Genomic DNA, 17,679 nt, shown 5'->3' with positions numbered 1-17,679 from the left:
AGGAGCATACCGGTACTGTGTCAACCATCTTTAGATATATTTTTAATGGCAACTTTGCACCATTTATAACATTTCTAGTATATTTTTAAATGTTTGTACAGTAGTGTACTGTAGTGACTGGTCCGAACCCTTGACTGGTCCGAACCCTGGACTGGTTTCAAACGGTTTCGTTGTGCACTACCTAGCAGGTTATTAATAGAATATTCAAGAGGTTGCTAGTAGAATTGCAGTAAATCAACCATTCAGATCATTATGAAGCTGTGTGTAGTCTGTGGTCAGTCAAACAAACGGGCTTCCACATGCATAAATTGTCATTTCTGTGGAAATTGGTGTCACGCCCCTTGTGCAGATATCCAAGAACTAGCTACAAGCAGTATTAAAACAGGGAAGTGTTTTTGGGTATGCCCAAATGAGATAAATCTGTGGACTAAAATCACAAGGGTATTAAAAGAGGTCAACATCAAAGCTGCTTTCATAGAAAACCTGGAAGCTTTCTACAACAGATGGGAACATAAAAAGTCTGGGCTGAATGGTACTGCCCTTGATACTGGCCATGTAGTCAGAAACTGTAAGGCTGGAGATGATGTCCTGGTAGTCAGTAAATGGGGGGCTGATAGTGCTGTCCTGGGAGACAGTAATGGTGAAGCTGGAGGTGCTGTCCTGGGAGACAGTAATGGTGAAGCTGGAGGTGCTGTCCTGGGAGACAGTAATGGTGAAGCTGGAGATGCTGTCCTGGGAGACAGTAATGGGGAAGCTGGAGATGCTGTCCTGGGAGACAGTAATGGTGAAGCTGGAGATTTTGTCCAGGTAGTCGGGAATTATACGCAGGAAGGAATACATATAAATGACCTCATAGGGGACAGGAGCCATAGTAGGGAAACAAGTGTAGTCAAAGATAAGATAAAACCAATATTGCAAACTAGAAATACCGCAGGAAATAGCAAACAAGAGGACTCCACTAGCAATAGTGAGGATATATTACCAAAAACAACTGGTGGGAGCTCCATTGTTGGTGCTAGGGAGGATAGAAGTAAGACAGGGAAACATGCACCAACAGGGAATACAGTCACAGAAACCCAAGGCAAACGGAAACCAAGCCTGTGCACATACTATGCACTCGGTATCTGCTGGCATGGGAAATCTGGAAAAACAGATGGGACGTGCAACTATGACCACCCTAGAAAATGCCATGCCCATATGACAACAGGAAAATGCAAACTCCCTTCCTGTAAGCTTTTTCACCCTGAACTGTGTACCTCCTCAGTACAGGAAAGACTGTGCTATAACTTAAATTGCCAGGCATACCATCTAAAGGGAACAAAAAGATACAAAACATCCAGGCCATGGGAAAACCTGGGTAGCCACAGCCACTCAAGAGGGAGAGGTTTTTTAGTGCCAGGAAGGAAAAAAAACTGGCAGGAAATGGCAGAAATCGTACACCAAATCCAGTCATTCCTGGAGTGGAACCACAGTCGATGGCCTCCACTCCAAACCAACAGATACAGATACTAATGCCGGAAAAAAAATCCCCCCCCAGTACCAACAATACCACCAGTCCGATAACATTCTTCTTTGCAAATATACAGGGTCTAAAGCCAGCAACAAACAACAAAATACCTTTCATCCGTGGACTGCTTGCAGAGGCAAAGGCAATGTTCGCGGCTTTCACTGAGACCCACATGAAGGATCACTTGGACAACGAAATATGGATCCCAGGTTACAACCTATACAGATGTGACAGAGTGAACAGGCAAAAGGGGGGGGTTGGCCTGTACATTGCAGAGTCACTTGTTTGCACAGAACTGCTAAATGCCTCAAATGATGTAGTGGAAGTTTTAGCAGTAAAGGTCGAGAACCAAAACCTAGTCATTGTGGTAGTCTACAAGCCTCCGGATGCAACATCCCAGCAATTCCAGGAACAGCTGTTAAAAATTGACCACTGTCTGGAAAACCTTCCAGCTCCTGCACCCAACATCTTGCTCCTGGGGGATTTCAACTTAAGGCACCTAAAATGGAGGAATATAGCAAATAATATTGTTGCAGTAATAACACCAGGAGGCAGCTCTGATGAAAACTCACACTCACGCGAGCTTTTAAATCTCTGCACAAAATTCAATTTAAACCAGCAAATAATAGAGCCTACTAGACTGGAGAATACACTAGACCTCATCTTCACTAACAATGATGATCTGATAAGAAATGTCACCATATCAAAAACAATATACTCAGATCACAACATAATTGAGGTTCAGTCATGTATGCGCGGAGCCCCAGACCGACATAATGAGATTAGTCACGAGGGAGCATTCACCAAATTCAACTTCAATAACAAAAACATAAAGTGGGACCAAGTAAACCAAGTCCTAACCGATATAAGCTGGGAAGATATACTAAGCAACACAGACCCCAACTTATGCCTAGAACAGATTAACTCGGTGGCACTCGATGTATGCACAAGGCTTATTCCTCTAAGAAAAAGGAGGAGTAGATGTAAAACAGAAAGAGACAGGCGCCCCCTTTACAGGCGACGGAAAAGAATAACAGAGCGGCTAAAAGAGGTCAATATATCTGAAATGCGTAGGGAGACACTGGTCAGAGAAATAGCAAGCATCCCATAACATTTTGTTGCCAAATTTTCAAGTTTTTATATTCAACCCCAACCTTGTATTATCCTTTGTACCTGTGTACCTGGGTACCTGTCTACCATCTTACTATCATATTATAACCAAGACATTACCATTGTGATTTTTTACTATTATTCTTTTGGTACTTTAATTGTGAATTTTATTTTGTCAATTTAAATCTATAGTTATAACCTTGATCTTGTCAACAACCCATACCAGACTCTAGTGCAATTGCAAGTACCATTTCAAATTGTATTTTTATATTATAAGTTTATATTATAATTCCTACCATCTGTCCATTTAACTTTGCTTACCATTACTTAATTTTAGTCCCTTTTATATTTTCTCCTTTATTTTAGCTTTATATAACTATCCTAGTTTATATATCCACAACTGTTAAAATAATCAAGGTGCTATTCTCAGGTGCTAAAGTAGAATAAGCTCACAATCTTGCCATTATATTCTAAAGCTCATTTATTCACAACCTATATTAGTCCCTTTTTATTATAATTTTAAACTATAATTATAACTTTAAAAAATTACCTTTATAGTACTACCTACTATCATATTCCCAAGCACTATTATATGATCATCACTTTATTTGTATTAGTCCCTTAGCTCATTATTTTACATTTGTTAAATAATTCAGGTGCTATTTTTTAGCTTAAGACTATTTACTTTGTTTTATACTTAATTCTAACTATAGATTCACTACAAATCTTATGATTACAAGCATTGATCCTGATACCAACCTCTTATTTAATGACTTAAATGAATCAAACAGTTACTGTAATTACTACACTGCAGAACAATCAAAGGCACTTCTCAGTGCCAACAACAACATAACTATCTTTAACTACAATATCAGATCTTTAAGCAAGCATTACGATGACCTCATAGCATTACTAAATTCCTTACATGCCAATATGTCCATCATTACACTAACTGAAACCTGGCTAAAGCCTGATAGTACAGATGTCTATGCCATTCCTGGTTACACAGCCATACACAACTGTAGGCCAGACCAACAAGGGGGTGGCACAGCCATATACTACTCAGACCAACTAGAATGTATCACTAATACTTGCACAAGGGATGAACATGGGGAATATATAATAGCTAAATTCAAATCCAAATACCTACAAAAACCTCTCACATTGATAAACATCTACAGAGTTCCACAGTCAAACATTAGCCAATTTAGTCAAAATCTAGGAAGTATGATAACTGATGCACGCATGAACAAAGATCACTTACTACTCTCAGGTGACTTCAATATAAATCTCCTGCAAGACCAGGACCCACACGTTACTGAATTCACAAACACAATGAGTAACTGTATGTTACTACCAACAGTAACAAAACCTACAAGAGTTACAGAGACTAGTGTTTCCCTACTTGACCACATCTGGACCAACACCATATCCCCTTTAAAATCAGGCATAATTACAGATAATACCACAGACCACTACCCTACTTTCCTCATAACAACTCTTGGTAAACTACCCCAAGACACTACTAAAGTCACCTTCAGACTTCACAATGAGGCAGCCATTAATAACTTCGCAACAGCATTAGCAAACATTGATTGGCACACTGAGCTAGAAATCTATACAGATATTGACGAATGTATTAATAATTTTCTAAAAAAGACCCAATACCTCTATAACAAGCACTGCCCTAAAAAAACTAAACAGATGACAGCAAAGAGACTGAACAGTCCCTGGCTAACACCCAGCATTCTCAAATCCATAAATACAAAACACCAATATGAAAAACAGTACAGAATGGGTCACATAACCAGAGACCAAACAAAACGTTACTCGTCAATCCTAACCAGCCTGATAAGAAGGGCAAAAAAATTGTATTATGAGAACAGATTATCCAACTTACGAGGTGATATAAAAAAGACCTGGAAAACACTATCTGAAATTCTGGGAACAAAAAAGATATCACGAAATAGCGAAATAAAATTAGCAAAATCAGATGAACCCCAACTCCCACCAACAGAAACAGCAAACAGACTCAATGATTTCTTCTCCACTATAGGACAAAACCTTGCCCATAAAATCCCAAGCTCAGATACCCCACCAAATAACTACCTCACCGGCAACTACCCGAACACACTGTTCCTAGCTCCGACTAACCCATATGAAGTCTCCCTTATTATCAATGCACTAAAAAACAAGGCAGGAGATTTAAGTACCTTACCACCCTTTATATATAAAAAAGTGTCACAAGTGCTATCTCCAATCATTGCAACACTCTTTAACAAATCCATTGAATCCTCCACCTTCCCTACAGTACTCAAAATAGCAAGGGTCACCCCGATCCACAAAGGAGGAGACCAAACAGAGTTGAATAACTATAGGCCAATATCCAACTTACACCCTCTCTCAAAAATCTTTGAAAAACTAATTCACAAACGAATCTACTCCTACCTTATCTCCCAAAACATACTCAACCCCTGCCAATTTGGATTCAGGCCTAATAAAAATACTAATGATGCTATTATACACATGCTAGAACATATATACACTGCAATAGAAAAAAAAGAAGTCCCACTGGGGATCTTCATTGACTTACGTAAAGCTTTTGATACAGTTGACCATGACTTGCTCCACGTAAAATTGTCACACTATGGTATAAGAGGGCACTCCCTCAATTACCTCAAGTCATACCTCAGCAACAGAAGCCAATATGTGTACGCAAATGGGGCAAACTCTTCTGCGCAACCAATTACAGTTGGTGTCCCACAGGGAAGTGTCCTTGGCCCTCTTCTCTTTCTCCTATACATAAATGACCTTCCAAATGCTTCGCAATTACTCAAACCCACACTATTTGCAGATGACACTACATACGTCTTCTCTCACCCGAGCCCAGTCACACTAGCCAATACTGTAAATACCGAATTACAGAAAATATCTACCTGGATGAGGACTAACAAACTTACACTAAACATTGACAAAACCTACTTCATTCAGTTTGGTAACAGAGCTACAGATGTCCCTCTTAACATAATGATAAACGGATCACCTATCACAAAGCTAACAGAGGGAAAATTCTTAGGAATCCACCTTGATAATAGACTCAAATTTCATACACATATACAACAAATTTCTAAGAAAATTTCCAAGACTGTAGGCATACTATCGAAGATACGGTACTATGTTCCACAGTCAGCCCTCCTGGCCCTATATCACTCTCTTATTTACCCCTATCTCACCTATGGAATTTGTGCATGGGGCTCAACAACAGTTAACCATCTCAGACCACTAATTACCCAACAAAAGGCTGCAGTTAGAATGATAACAAATTCTCACTACAGGCAGCACACTCCACCAATATTCAATACACTAAACCTACTCACCATACAAAACATCCATACTTATTACTGCACCTATTACATACATAGAACACTTAACTCTGATATTAACCCTCCCCTCAAACATCTCCTTGCCAACCTCAACAGAACACATGACCATAACACAAGGCACAGATCACTCTTTGATGTTCCTCGTGTTCATCTCACACTATGCAAAAACTCAATGCACATAAAAGGCCCTAAAATCTGGAATTCATTACCTGTAAATATAAAAGAAACACTACCTGTTTATAAATTCAAGTCTCTACTCAAAGATCACTTACTCACCCAAAACCAAATAAATACTGAATAACTGAACCTTATAAATTGTATATCTTAAATGTTTCTCACAATTATATCACATAAATGTTAAACCTAAAACCCAATCTAACTTTATTATTTTTTAAATACACTACCTAACAGAATCCTTCATATGACCTGTCTTTGTAATACTCACTTGTGCTTTATAGTAATCTGTTTACATTAATGTTTTATCACTGACTTCATCATTGCTTAGTTAATCTTAAGTTAATTTTAAGCCAGCCCGTAATGCTATGCATAGTATAAGTGGCTTTGGCATACTGCTCTTATCTGTATTTTTTTGTACCTCTGTATGTGTGCACAAATTTATAATAAATAAATAAATAAATAAATAAAAAGAATCCTTTAGGAGTCAAGAATCGCGGGAAGAACTAAGAGCCATAAATGAAATCGAAAGAAACCCAAAGTATTTCTTCACCTATGCCAAATCAAAATCGAGAACAACGTCCAGTATTGGGCCCCTACTTAAACAAGATGGGTCCTACACAGATGACAGCAAGGAAATGAGTGAGCTACTCAAGTCCCAATATGACTCAGTTTTTAGCAAGCCGCTAACCAGACTGAGAGTCGAAGATCAAAATGAATTTTTTATGAGAGAGCCACAAAATTTGATTAACACATTCCTATCCGATGTTATCCTGACGTCAAATGACTTCGAACAGGCGATAAATGACATGCCCATGCACTCTGCCCCAGGGCCAGACTCATGGAACTCTGTGTTCATCAAGAACTGCAAGAAGCCCCTATCACGAGCCTTTTCCATCCTATGGAGAGGGAGCATGGACACGGGGGTCGTCCCACAGTTACTAAAAACAACAGACATAGCCCCACTCCACAAAGGGGGCAGTAAAGCAACAGCAAAGAACTACAGACCAATAGCACTAACATCCCATATCATAAAAATCTTTGAAAGGGTCCTAAGAAGCAAGATCACCACGCATCTAGAAACCCATCAGTTACACAACCCAGGGCAACATGGGTTTAGAACAGGTCGCTCCTGTCTGTCTCAACTATTGGACCACTACGACAAGGTCCTAAATGCACTAGAAGACAAAAAGAATGCAGATGTAATATATACAGACTTTGCAAAAGCCTTCGACAAGTGTGACCATGGCGTAATAGCGCACAAAATGCGTGCTAAAGGAATAACAGGAAAAGTCGGTCGATGGATCTATAATTTCCTCACTAACAGAACACAGAGAGTAGTCGTCAACAGAGTAAAGTCCGAGGCAGCTACGGTGAAAAGCTCTGTTCCACAAGGCACAGTACTCGCTCCCATCTTGTTCCTCATCCTCATATCCGACAGACAAGGATGTCAGCCACAGCACCGTGTCTTCCTTTGCAGATGACACCCGAATCTGCATGACAGTGTCTTCCATTGCAGACACTGCAAAGCTCCAGGCGGACATCAACCAAATCTTTCAGTGGGCTGCAGAAAACAATATGAAGTTCAACGATGAGAAATTTCAATTACTCAGATATGGTAAACATGAGGAAATTAAATCTTCATCAGAGTACAAAACAAATTCTGGCCACAAAATAGAGCGAAACACCAACGTCAAAGACCTGGGAGTGATCATGTCGGAGGATCTCACCTTCAAGGACCATAACATTGTATCAATCGCATCTGCTAGAAAAATGACAGGATGGATAATGAGAACCTTCAAAACTAGGGAGGCCAAGCCCATGATGACACTCTTCAGGTCACTTGTTCTATCTAGGCTGGAATATTGCTGCACACTAACAGCACCTTTCAAGGCAGGTGAAATTGCCGACCTAGAAAATGTACAGAGAACTTTCACGGCGCGCATAACGGAGATAAAACACCTCAATTATTGGGAGCGCTTGAGGTTCCTAAACCTGTATTCCCTGGAACGCAGGAGGGAGAGATACATGATTATATACACCTGGAAAATCCTAGAGGGACTAGTACCGAACTTGCACACGAAAATCACTCACTACGAAAGCAAAAGACTTGGCAGACGATGCTCCATCCCCCCAATGAAAAGCAGGGGTGTCACTAGCACGTTAAGGGACCATACAATAAGTGTCAGGGGCCCGAGACTGTTCAACTGCCTCCCAGCACACATAAGGGGGATTACCAACAGACCCCTGGCAGTCTTCAAGCTGGCACTGGACAAGCACCTAAAGTCAGTTCCTGATCAGCCAGGCTGTGGCTCGTACGTTGGTTTGCGTGAAGCCAGCAGCAACAGCCTGGTTGATCAGGCTCTGATCCACCAGGAGGCCTGGTCACAGACCGGGCCGCGGGGGCGTTGACCCCCGGAACTCTCTCCAGGTAAACTCCAGGTATACTGTAATAAACAGAATACGGGAAATCAGCTCTAATATACATTATTTAGGTTTGCATACTGGTTGGAGAGCTGGTCGTAAGTCTGAGTGGTCGGTAAACAAGTACAGTGGATCCCCGGTTAACGATATTTTTTCATTCCAGAAGTATGTTCAGGTGCCAGTACTGACCGAATTTGTTCCCATAAGGAATATTGTGAAGTACATTAGTCTATTTCAGACCCCCAAACATACACATACAAATGCACTTACTTAAATACACTTACATAATTGGTCGCATTGGGAGGTGATCGTTAAGCGGGGGTCCATTGTACGTTGCTAAGTGAGGAGAGGCTGTATTTTACATTAAAATGTTAACAGCAGAAAAACTTGTATACAGCTACTGGTGTCCCTGCCCTTATAAAATGGATGCTACTGATACCCACAGCAGCTGTATTAAGCTCAAATGGCCCATTATGGCCATCTCCAGAATTTCTATCTAAGAAGGGCTTATGCATGGAAATTTTGTTGGAAGTGGGTTTTGGGACCTGTCTGGAAGCCGAGTTATTATTATTTTGGAGGGTGGGCTGGGGAAGATGACGGGGGCTTCAGACCCCCTTGGCACAGCAACTATGGGCCAGCAACATTTACTTCCACATACGTAATAAGATTCTTCAATGTGTTTTAGAAACGACAATGAACCAAATGTCCCATTGTATTCGTTGTCTTGTTTACGTCCATAACCTTCATGATCCTTTTACAGACTAACAATAGATTTCAGTAAGACTAGTTCATTTATTATTTTATAATCATAACCAGGTACTAAACCCATAAGTGTTATATACTGCTGCATATTACACCTTTTAGGTGTAATATGCCTGATCAGAGATCAGTGAGGGTGAAGAGTATAACAGAGGCAGAGTTAGTAAGGGCAGTGAGGAGTGCTAAATGAAGTATAATTAAAGTTGGTGTAACAAAGCTCTGTCTGTCAAAGGTGGGGCCATCAACTAGGAGGGAAGATAAAGGATGTTAAAGGTGACCAAGGCTGGATTAAGGCATGAACTTTAGGGGGCTGCAATCCAGGGGCCTCTGCCAGCTGGAGGGTCTCCAGAGATTAAGTGAAAAGTGTTCACAGTTACTGCTGTAAATTTATAATAATAATCGTTATTATATTACATATATGATGAACTGTTGACTGTTGTGATTAACTTTTTTCCTTTTGAAAATATCACTGGGGGCCCCTCAGTACCTGTAGCCCAGGGGCCTACAAAATATTAATCCAGCTCTGGTGGTGACATTGGATGTAAATTATGTGTGCTTGCTGGTATACAGGACAGTAATAAAATATGGCAAACTGCTATTGGAACTTTACAATTCTCACATAGTGGAACTGGGCACCTCTGTGAGATACCCACGAGCGAGACCTATGTGCTCGATGCAAAGACAGGAGAGTGTAGTTTCCCAACAACAACATCTATGGTAAGAAGAGACCAAGAACCTAAACAAGGCTTAATAGAATATAACTTGTTATGAATCAACTCAGACTAATGTTTACCTGGAGAGGGTTTCGGGGGTCAACGCTCCCGTGGCTCGGTCTGAGACCAGGCCTCATAGTGGATCAGGGTCTGATCATCCAGGCTCTTACTACTGGCCGCATGCAAGCTGATGTACAAACCACAGCCCAGTTGGTCAGGTACAGCCTTACAAGACGCACTAGTCTTACAAGACACACAACAGTCTTAAAAGACACACTAGAGTCTTACGAGACACACTACAGTCTTACAAGACAGAGTCTAGTCTTACAAGACACACTAGAGTCATACAAGACACACTACAGTCTTACAAGACACACTTAGGTGCCTGTCCAGTGCTTTCTTAAAGACAGCCAGGGGTCTATTGGTAATCCCCCTTATGTAGGCTGGGAGGCAGTTGAACAGTCTTGGACCCCGGACACTTATTGTGTTGTCTCTCAATGTACTCGTTGCGTCCCTGCTTTTCATTGGGGAAATGTTGCATCTCCTGCTGAGTCTTTTGCTTTCATGGGGATTGATTTTCGTGTGCAGGTTTGGTATCAACCCCTCCAGGACCTTCCAGGTGTATATTATCATGAATCTCTCTCGCCTGCATTCCAGGGAATACAGATCAAGGACCTTCAACCGTTCCCAAAAATTTAGGTGCCTTATCGTGCTTATATGTGCCTTGAAAGTTCTTTGTACACTCTCCAGGTCTGCAATGTCGCCAGTCTTGAAGGGGGCTGTTAGTGTACAGCAGTATTCCAGCCTAAAGAGCACAAGTGATTTGAAGAGAATCATCATGGGCTTGGCATCCCTAGCTTTGAAGGTTCTCATTATCCATCCTACCATTCTCCTTGCAGATGAGGTAGATACATTGTTGTGGTCTTTGAAGGTGAGGTCCTCTGACATTATCACTCCCAGGTCCTTCACATTACTTTTCCGCTCTATTGCATGGTTAGAATTTGTCGTATACCCTGATACATTTTTAATTTCCTCAAGTTTCCCGCATCTGAGTAGTAGTTGAAATTTCTCGTCGTTGAACTTCATATTGTTTTGAGTGGCCCTTTCGAAGATTTGGTTGATATCCACTTGGAGTCTCGTGGTATCTTCAATGGAGGTTGTTGCCAATAGTTGCAAAGATGGCTAGAGATTACAGTAAAATAGTCTGAGAATGGAATATTCCTATATGAAGCCAAGGTCATGAACAGAGGCTGTCTGCTCATTGTCCTGAACACCCACATGACCAGGGACCCTGGAGTTTACCTGGAGAGAGTTCCGGGGGTCAACGCCCCCATGGCCCGGTCTGTGACCAGGCCTAATGGTGGATCAGGACTTGATCAACCAGGCTGTTACTGCTGGTTGCATGCAATCCAACATATAAACCACAGCCTGGCTGGTCGGGTGCCAACTTTAGGTACTTGTCCAGTGCCTGCTTGAAGGCAGCCAGGGGTCTATTGGTAATCCTTATTATATGCTGAGAGGCAGTTAAACAGTCTTGGGCCCCTGACACTTATTGTGTTGTCTCTTAACATGCTAGTGACACCCCTGATTTTCATTGGGGGGATGTTGCATTGTCTGCCGAGTCTTGCTTTCTTAGGGAGTAATTTTCGTGTGCAAGTTCGGTACTAGTCCCTCTAGGATTTTCCAGGTGTATATAATCATGTATCTCTCCCACCTGCATTCCAGGGAGTACAGGTTCAGGAACTTCAAGCGCTCCCAGTAATTGAGGTGTTTTATCTCCGTTATGCGCGCCGTGAAGGTTCTCTGTACATTTTCTAGGTCAGCAATTTCACCTGCCTTGAAAGGTGCTGTTAGTGTGCAGCAATATTCCAGCCTAGATAGAACAAGCGACCTGAAGAGTGTCATCATGGGCTTGGCATCCCTAGTTTTGAAGGTTCTCATTATCCATCCTGTCATTTTTCTAGCAGATGCGATTGATACAATGTTATGGTCCTTGAAGGAGAGATCCTCCGACATGATCACTCCCAGGTCTTTAACTCACAGAGACTATTATATGCATTGCCTGGACGCAATATGCATAATCGCTATGAGAATTGCATACTGTTCAGATGTGAAAATGCTAGCCGAGTCTAATTAGTGACTTGGCACAACACTTTCCAGGAACACTGCTGCAAATCCAACACTGTCACAGGATTTAGAACATCAGTGTAAACTGCAATGGCATGAGAAGGACACCAGAAAAGTTTATTAAATAGTCTACCCCATTTATTGCAACACAATTTTCCACATTCAAAATCTGACTACATCTTTTAATGTATTTTCTTCCATGTCACTATATCTTATTTTTCATCCTGACTTGGTACTGGTCAGGGGCTCCTTATGCAAGAAACTGTACCTGTACTCTAATTACTAGAATCAAATCTGAATTCCTTAAATTCTCCCAGGTGCTCTGACCCCTATAAGTTTAGCACTCGCCCATGAATATAATAATGATAATAAAGTGATACAGGATTGTTCTTTCCTCCTCCTATACATGAAGGCTTGCATGCCTACTATTTCTTCATTGAAATTTGTAATCACCCTCTCGTATTACTGTAGTGTACATCGTCAATTCCAAATCCCCAGGTGGAGTAGGGTGTACAGCTGTTTTTCCAGATGAGCAATTATAGGAAATTAGGCTAGAGTCTGCCAGTATTTACACAACAGAATTTGATGCTATACTCACAGCTATCCATCTCTATTCATTGTTGCTTCAGACTCCAAGGTGCATTACAAGTTATCCCAGCCATTATATTGCACTTCTAGCAAGCACAATCTTTTTTTTTTTTCTTGGGTCCCTATGTGCCTCTGTAATCTTTTGACCACCACACTCTAGTTAGGTATTGGGTGCTTAATAAACTTGGACCCATTATATACCTCTGTAATGTTGAGGTACAGTCCCTGGACCCATTATGTACCTCTGTAATGTTGAGATACAATCCCTGGAAGCATTATGTACCTCTGTAATGTTGAGGTACAGTCCCTGGACCCATTATGTGCCTCTGTAATGTTGAGGTACAGTCCCTGGACCCATTATGTACCTCTGTAATGTTGAGGTACAGTCCCTGGACCCATTATGTACCTCCAATGTTGAGGTATAGTCCCTGGACCCATTATGTACCTCTAATGTTGAGGTACAGTCCCTGGACTCATTATATACCTCTGTAATGTTGAGGTACAATCCCTGGACCCATTGTATACCACTGTAATGTTGAGGTACAGTCCCTGGACCCATTATATACCTCTGTAATGTTGAGGTACAGTTCCTGGACACATTATGTACCTCCAATGTTGAGGTACAATCCCTGGACCCATTATATACCTCTAATGTTGAGGTACAGTTCCTGGACCCATTATATACCTCTTTAATGTTGAGGTACAGTCCCTGGACCCATTATGTACCTCTGTAATGTTGAAGTACAGTCCCTGGACCCATTATATACCTCTAATGTTGAGGTACAGTCCTTGGACCCATTATATACCTCTGTAATGTTGAGGTACAATCCCTGGACCCATTATGTACCTCTGTAATGTTGAGGTACAGTCCCTGGACCCATTATGTGCCTCTGTAATGTTGAGGTACAGTCCCTGGACCCATTATATACCTCTATAATGTTGAGGTACAGTTCCTGGACCCATTATGTACCTCTGTAATGTTGAGGTACAGTCCCTGGACCCATTATGTGCCTCTGTAATGTTGAGGTACAGTCCCTGGACCCATTATATACCTCTATAATGTTGAGGTACAGTCCCTGGACCCATTATGTACCTCTGTAATGTTGAATAACAGTCCCTGGACCCATTATGTACCTCTGATGTTGAGGTACAGTCCCTGGACCCATTATATACCTCTGTAATGTTGAGGTACAATCCCTGGACCCATCATGTACCTCTGTAATGTTGAGGTACAGTCCCTGGACCCATTATGTGCCTCTGTAATGTTGAGGTACAGTCAGTGGATCCATTATATACCTCTGTAATGTTGAGGTACAGTCCCTGGACCCATTATGTACCTCTGTAATGTTGAGGTACAGTTCCTGGACCCATTATGTACCTCTGTAATGTTCAGGTACAGTCCCTGGACCCATTATGTGCCTCTGTAATGTTGAGGTACAGTCCCTGGACCCATTATATACCTCTGTAATGTTGAGGTACAGTTCCTTGACCCATTATATGCCACTGTAATTTTGAGGTACAGTCCCTTGACCCATTATGTACCTCTGTAATGTTGAGGTACAGTCCCTGGACCCACTATGTACCTCTGTAATGTTGAGGTACAGTCCCTGGACCTATTATGTACCTCTGTAATATTGAGGTACAGTCCCTGGACCCATTATGTTCCTCTGTAATATTGAGGTACAGTCCCTGGACCCATTATGTACCTCTGTAATGTTGAGGTACAGTCCCTGGACCCATTATGTACCTCTGTAATGTTGAATAACAGTCCCTGGACCCATTATGTACCTCTGATGTTGAGGTACAGTCCCTGGACCCATTATATACCTCTGTAATGTTGAGGTACAATCCCTGGACCCATCATGTACCTCTGTAATGTTGAGGTACAGTCCCTGGACCCATTATGTGCCTCTGTAATGTTGAGGTACAGTCAATGGACCCATTATATACCTCTGTAATGTTGAGGTACAGTCCCTGGACCCATTATGTACCTCTGTAATGTTGAGGTACAGTCCCTGGACCCATTATGTACCTCTGTAATGTTGAGGTACAGTTCCTGGACCCATTATGTACCTCTGTAATGTTCAGGTACAGTCCCTGGACCCATTACGTGCCTCTGTAATGTTGAGGTACAGTCCCTGGACCCATTATATACCTCTGTAATGTTGAGGTACAGTTCCTTGACCCATTATATGCCACTGTAATTTTGAGGTACAGTCCCTTGACCCATTATGTACCTCTGTAATGTTGAGGTACAGTCCCTGGACCCACTATGTACCTCTGTAATGTTGAGGTACAGTCCCTGGACCTATTATGTACCTCTGTAATATTGAGGTACAGTCCCTGGACCCATTATGTACCTCTGTAATATTGAGGTACAGTCCCTGGACCCATTATGTACCTCTGTAATGTTGAGGTACAGTCCCTGGACCCATTATGTGCCTCTAATGTTGAGGTACAGTCCCTCGACCCATTATATACCTCTGTAATGTTGAGGTACAGTCCCTGGACCCATTATGTACCTCTAATGTTGAGGTACAGTTCCTGGACCCATTATGTGCCTCTGTAATGTTGAGGTACAGTCCCTGGACCCATTATGTACCTCTGTAATGTTGAAGTACAGTCCCTGGACCCATTATATACCTCTAATGTTGAGGTACAGTCCTTGGACCCATTATATACCTCTGTATTGTTGAGGTACAATCCCTGGACCCATTATGTACCTCTGTAATGTTGAGGTACAGTCCCTGGACCCATTATGTGCCTCTGTAATGTTGAGGTACAGTCCCTGGACCCATTATATACCTCTGTAATGTTGAGGTACAGTCCCTGGACCCATTATGTACCTCTGTAATGTTGAATAACAGTCCCTGGACCCATTATGTACCTCTGATGTTGAGGTACAGTCCCTGGACCCATTATATACCTCTGTAATGTTGAGGTACAATCCCTGGACCCATCATGTACCTCTGTAATGTTGAGGTACAGTCCCTGGTCCCATTATGTGCCTCTGTAATGTTGAGGTACAGTCAATGGATCCATTATATACCTCTGTAATGTTGAGGTACAGTCCCTGGACCCATTATGTACCTCTGTAATGTTGAGGTACAGTCCCTGGACCCATTATGTACCTCTGTAATGTTGAGGTACAGTTCCTGGACCCATTGTATACCTCTGTAATGTTCAGGTACAGTCCCTGGACCCATTACATGCCTCTGTAATGTTGAGGTACAGTCCCTGGACCCATTATATACCTCTGTAATGTTGAGGTACAGTTCCTTGACCCATTATATGCCACTGTAATGTTGAGGTACAGTCCCTTGACCCATTATATACCTCTGTAATGTTGAGGTACAGTCCCTTGACCCATTATGTACCTCTGTAATGTTGAGGTACAGTCCCTGGACCCACTATATACCTCTGTAATGTTGAGGTACAGTCCCTGGACCTATTATGTACCTCTGTAATATTGAGGTACAGTCCCTGGACCCATTATGTACCTCTGTAATATTGAGGTACAGTCCCTGGACCCATTATGTACCTCTGTAATGTTGAGGTACAGTCCCTGGACCCATTATGTGCCTCTAATGTTGAGGTACAGTCCCTCGACCCATTATATACCTCTGTAATGTTGAGGTACAGTCCCTGGACCCATTATGTACCTCTAATGTTGAGGTACAGTTCCTGGACCCATTATGTGCCTCTGTAATGTTGAGGTACAGTCCCTGGACCCATTATGTACCTCTAATGTTGAGGTACAGTCCCTGGACCCACTATATACCTCTGTAATGTTGAGGTACAGTCCCTGGACCCATTATATACCTCTGTAATGTTGAGGTACAGTCCCTGGACCCATTATGTACCTCTGTAATGTTGAATAACAGTCCCTGGACCCATTATGTACCTCTGATGTTGAGGTACAGTCCCTGGAGCCATTATATACCTCTGTAATGTTGAGGTACAATCCCTGGACCCATCATGTACCTCTGTAATGTTGAGGTACAGTCCCTGGTCCCATTATGTGCCTCTGTAATGTTGAGGTACAGTCAATGGATCCATTATATACCTCTGTAATGTTGAGGTACAGTCCCTGGACCCATTATGTACCTCTGTAATGTTGAGGTACAGTCCCTGGACCCATTATGTACCTCTGTAATGTTGAGGTACAGTTCCTGGACCCATTTTGTACCTCTGTAATGTTCAGGTACAGTCCCTGGACCCATTACATGCCTCTGTAATGTTGAGGTACAGTCCCTGGACCCATTATATACCTCTGTAATGTTGAGGTACAGTTCCTTGACCCATTATATGCCACTGTAATGTTGAGGTACAGTCCCTTGACCCATTATGTACCTCTGTAATGTTGAGGTACAGTCCCTGGACCCACTATGTACCTCTGTAATGTTGAGGTACAGTCCCTGGACCTATTATGTACCTCTGTAATATTGAGGTACAGTCCCTGGACCCATTATGTACCTCTGTAATATTGAGGTACAGTCCCTGGACCCATTATGTACCTCTGTAATGTTGAGGTACAGTCCCTGGACCCATTATGTGCCTCTAATGTTGAGGTACAGTCCCTCGACCCATTATATACCTCTGTAATGTTGAGGTACAGTCCCTGGACCCATTATGTACCTCTAATGTTGAGGTACAGTTCCTGGACCCATTATGTGCCTCTGTAATGTTGAGGTACAGTCCCTGGACCCATTATGTACCTCTAATGTTGAGGTACAGTCCCTGGACCCACTATATACCTCTGTAATGTTGAGGTACAGTCTCTGGACTCATTAAATACCTCTGTAATGTTGAGGTACAGTCCCTGGACCCATTATACACCTCTGTAATGTTGAGGTACAATCCCTGGACCCATTATATACCACTGTAATGTTGA

This window comes from Cherax quadricarinatus, chromosome 81 (assembly GCF_038502225.1).
Source record: "Cherax quadricarinatus isolate ZL_2023a chromosome 81, ASM3850222v1, whole genome shotgun sequence".
Lineage (NCBI taxonomy): Eukaryota > Metazoa > Arthropoda > Malacostraca > Decapoda > Parastacidae > Cherax > Cherax quadricarinatus.
The sequence above is the reverse complement of the archived record's forward strand: the minus strand, read 5'-3'. Positions refer to the sequence as shown.